The sequence below is a fragment of the Perognathus longimembris genome, chromosome 10 (assembly GCF_023159225.1).
Source record: "Perognathus longimembris pacificus isolate PPM17 chromosome 10, ASM2315922v1, whole genome shotgun sequence".
In the NCBI taxonomy this organism is placed as follows: Eukaryota; Metazoa; Chordata; class Mammalia; order Rodentia; family Heteromyidae; genus Perognathus; species Perognathus longimembris.
This window is the reverse complement of record NC_063170.1, coordinates 65,458,945-65,463,876: the sequence shown is the minus strand read 5'-3', so window position 1 is coordinate 65,463,876 and position 4,932 is coordinate 65,458,945.

Genomic DNA, 4,932 nt, shown 5'->3' with positions numbered 1-4,932 from the left:
AAGCCCCCCAGCTAAGCCCGAGGCGGGCCTGTGCTCCAGATGGACCCATTCTTGGAGATAAAATAGTGCAAGTGTCACGGGCATTGTGTGCACACGGCGGTGCACTGTCAGGAAACACAGCTTTCACCAAATTATATTTGAAAAAGACTTCACCCCCTCCCACCGCTCACAACTGTGGCCTGACCAGGCCCTCATCTCCACCGGCATGGTCTTAGCCCTGCCCTCACACCTGTATTGTTTGGGGGTGCTGTCTGACTTTGCTCATGTCTGTATCATTCAGGGGTGCTGTATGACTTTGCTCCCATCTCTATTGTTTGGGGGTACTGTCTGGCTTTGCTTCCATCTGTGTTGTCTGGGGGTGCTGATTTTGCTCCCATCTGTAGAGTTTGGGGTGCTGACTGCTCCTGTCTATATTGTTTGGGGTATTGACTTCGCTCATCTGTACTGTCTGGGGGGCTATCTGACTTTGCTGGCATCTGTATTGTTTGGGGTTATTGTCAGACTTCTCACATCTGTGTTGTTTGGGGTACTGTTTGACTTGACTCCCATCCGTATTATTTGAGGGTGCCCTCCGACATCTCTCTGGGGACTGGGACTTGAGTTTGGTTTCCACGTTTACCCAGAGCCCTGAATAGTGCATGGGACATACAGCCTGCAGGTGAACGATATAAGTGATTAAATGTTATTTTTAAATAAATTGGATGCCAAGGCAACCGATTCAAATTCCTGCATCCCTAAGCTGACTTTTGATGACTCATCCTCTGTGTCACTTTAGCATTTCACAGATGTGACTGTATCTGTAGGTGATGAGTTTAGCTTGGGTTGTTTTTGTGGGTGGGTGCTGGTGCTGGGATTTGAACTCAGGGCCTGGGCAGTATACCTTAGCTTTCTCACTCAAGGTGGCGCTCTGCCACTTGAGCCACAGCTCCACTTCTGGCTTTTTGGTGGTTAATTGAAGATGCAAGCAAGTCTCATAGTTCCTGCCTGGGGTTGGCATCAAACCACGATCCTCAGATCTCAGCCTCCTGAGTAGCTAAGGATGACAGATTCTCTTTCCATCACCAGCCCCCTTTTGTTTTGATTTGGTTTTTGCCAGTCCTGGGGCTTGAACTCAGGGCCTGAGCACTGTCCCTGGCTTCTTCCCGCTCAAGGCTAGCACTCCGCCACTTGAGCCACAGCGCCGCTTCTGGCCGTTTTCTGCATATGTGGTGCTGGGGAATCGAACCTAGGGCCTCGTGTATCCGAGGCAGGCACTCTTGCCACTAGGCTATGGTACTGGGGTCCCCCCCCCCCGCCCCTCTACCCTCGGTCTGTGTGTGTGTGAGAGGGAGAGCCCAGCAGCACGCTGCATCTCGTGGAAGTTGAGAAGGAGCAGATGCCGCCTCGCCCTCACCCACGCGGACCCGGAACCTTGGGGAGCTTGGTTCCGGGCTTTGTGGGGATCAAACCCACTCCGCCAACAGGATGCGAACAGACCTACTATGTGCTGGGTGCTGGCTTAAGTGCTTCAGATATACAAATCTCCTACAGCTCTCACAGCCACCCTAAGATAGAAAAGGGGGCCACAAAATCATATCACGCACAACTGTAGCAGCTACCTGTGGTCCTGGCACGAGCACTTGGGAGGCGAGGATTACATGAGCTCAGAAGTTCAAGACTAGCCTGGGAGAGAGTGCAGCCCCGACTAAGAAACAAAAACCCAGCACCTAGCCGAGACACCCAGGTCAGTCCACACAGAGGCAAACCTGTGGCCCGCGATGGCCAGGAGTCCCTGCCTGGTGAAGGCCGTACCCCACGGCCTTCGCCGGCGCCCTTCCTGTTGCGGGGTCACCTCGACTTTGCCAAAGCAAACACACCACGTCACAAAGACAGACCCCACCACTACACACGAGCACAAGGCTGCTCATCGCAGTTCACCCCCGCCTGATGCACACTCAAATGGAAGGCTCTGGAAGCACAACCAGAGCGGACTTTCACTGGGAGGCTTCGCGTCTGGCTTCACAATTCCGCTCAGGGATTTCCCCATCCACACGCCACGCATATACAGCATGTACAGTATGTAAAGGAGTACACGCATATACAGCATGTACGGTATGTAAAGGAGTACACGCATATACAGCATGTACAGTATGTAAAGGAGTACACACATATACACCATGTACAGTATGTAAAGGAGTATAGGCATATACAGCATGTACAGTAGGTAAAGGAGTACACGCATATACAGCAATAGGTAAAGGAGAAACACAATGACGACTCCCAAAAAAAAGATTTCTTTAATAAAAATTATTCATAGAAATCCTAATAAATTTCAAAGAGCAAGATAGTCCTTAGTACATTTATAAAAGAACATTTGGTCCTTCTACAAAAAGACAAGTTCCCTTTTCATTTAAATACATTTCTTATTTACAGATTAAGCGTAAAATACCCTCTAGGTCCGCCAAGCATATTGCACATTACAGAGAGAAGCATTTGTTTGTTTCGGCACGTTTCCAACTTTAGATCTTTTATTTTTAAAAAAAATGATTTATTCTTCTTGTGTATAATAAATAAAAATGTAGCTTTGTGTTCTGCTATTTAACACTAAAACAAAATACCTTTTAAAAACGATTATTCCTCCACCTCTCGGAAAGAGAAGAGAAAACATGAGGGTTCCACAGGTACTGGAGATATATATAGATATTTTTTTAATCAGATTCCCATCCAACTTTGAGTGACAGCATTTACTCCTGAGCCCCACAAAGCTGGGGGCCCACGGCCTCCTAGCTTGGGGTTGGGGGGGGGGGCGGGACAGACAGGCACCACCGGAGGGCTTCCTGGCCAAGTCCCGGCTGTGACTCCCCCCAGGACAATATTTCCCCCCCTCCTTCCAACCTCCACCCAAGGTGAACCCAGGGGGGTGAGGGAAGGTCCCCAAAGGGACCAGCGACAGCTGGGAACCAGTTCCCTAAAGGGAGCTAAGGAGATGGCTGCGACGGAAGTGGGGAGGGAACGGAGCCCCCCGGGTTGTGTGAATACACAGAAGACCAGAGCAGCTTCGCCGGTGATGCAGGGCAGGAAAGTAAACGGCCTGGGACATCATCGGACGTCAGTGCACCGGGAGGAGAGCTGGGAAGGAAGGGCCGACGAAGGCCCGAGCCGGCCAGCCTGCCTTCCTCCAGCCCAGCTGCTCGGCCGCTGTCAGGGGAAACCTGACCCCGCCAAGCCCAGGCGGAAGGGAACCTTCTACAGCAGTTTCACAAGCCCCATTACAGCAGGTCGACCACAGACACGGTCCTCAGGGAAAAGAGGGGCGGCTCAGCCCCCACAAAAAAAGATGCCATGTCCAAACTCCAGGTGCTGCTGGCGACTCGGCACCCAACAAAGGAGGGAAATTCTGACCCCCCCATCCTCCCCGCCCCCCCCCCCCGAGATTCCACACCCAAGAACAGAAGACCCAGCAAGAGGCCTGCAAAGACACAGCACAATTACCGACATTCGGACCCACTGATGATACAAGGAACAAGGCTTCTGAAAAGAAGAAAAAGCAAAATAGGAAGCGCTTGATTGGTGGTTGATTTTGTTTACCAAATTGCATAGTAAATGTTGGAAAGAGAATACATTTCCTATTGAAAATCTCCTTTCTAAAAAAACGTTAGAGAACTGAATGATACTTTTTTTGTTTTTCCAAAACAGGAACATTCAAACTTTTCAAGAAGAAATAAAATGTCTCCCTTTGGATTGAAAACACAATGGCTTAGGTGGGGTTCGTTGTAGTTTGAAGAGGAATGGAAAAGAAACCAGCAGAAATACACACAGTGGCAGGCTTTGAGAAAGCCCATCGCAGAGGCTGGTGCTGGCAAACACTGCCTTCCCTTCCCTCAGACGCCTTTCAGCCGGGACCTCGCACCCGGCCCGGCTCGGGCCAGATCCAGCCCTGCCTCTGGGTCTGTTCTGATGAAGATAACAGTCACCAAATGAGAGAGGGCACTTTAGCATAGCTTCTTCCCTCCTCTAGGTGCTTGGCTAAAATAAGAGGTTGAGAGGCAAAGATGGACCAAACAATTTCCAGAATCTTCCTCACACCCACCCCTACCCCATCGTCCTTTCACTGTTGGTCTCACTGAATGGCAATACAAACCAACGGCAACCACAGCAAGACCCGTGGCGACCGAAGGCCCAAACTAAAACCCGTATAAGGCACTAAGCAAAGCCTGGATTACACAGAGAAATGGCTCAAGGACACCTGAAAGTCGTCTGATCATTTCATTCTCCCTGATTATGGGAATTGGCACTAGACGCAGGCAACAAAAACAAAACGCTAACAAAACCCAAAGGCAGGAAGAATTGAGAATCCTTGGCTAGGGAAAAAGAGAAAGATGGAAGCTTAGACAACTCAGGGTTTTTTTGTTTTGTTTTGTTTCTCTCCCTAGAAGGCACCTGGTTCTGGAACTATCCCAGTTCCACAGGTAATTTTCATGTCTGAAATGAGTGCAAGACACAGTCCCACGGAACGGAACCGTTGGCTAACCTCTTACAACACGACATCCCAACAGAGAAGTCGATTGGTCAGAATTCTATTTCCACCCTTATTCTAGAAGCAAATGATTCTAACACCGTACGTGACTTGAGGGCATATAGAAACACCTGGATGGTTTTCTGCCTATGTGACCTAAAATCATGGCTGAACATCTAGGGAGAAGCTAACGATGCTCTAAGAGCAGAAAGGGTGATGATTTCAGGGCAGTAAGTAAGGGATCCAAGTGCCCTTGGGAAGTGGGATAGGAACGTCCCTTCCTATTCCCCAACAAAGAGGTAGCAATACCGAAGAATGGCCAGTGGTGGCGCAGTAGAGCCTTGAGTCCCAAACAGGAAGCTGGGCCCATGTGCTTAAACACACAAGTGCGTCAGAAGCAGCCAGTTCTCATGTATCTTCTCATTTCTAATGATATG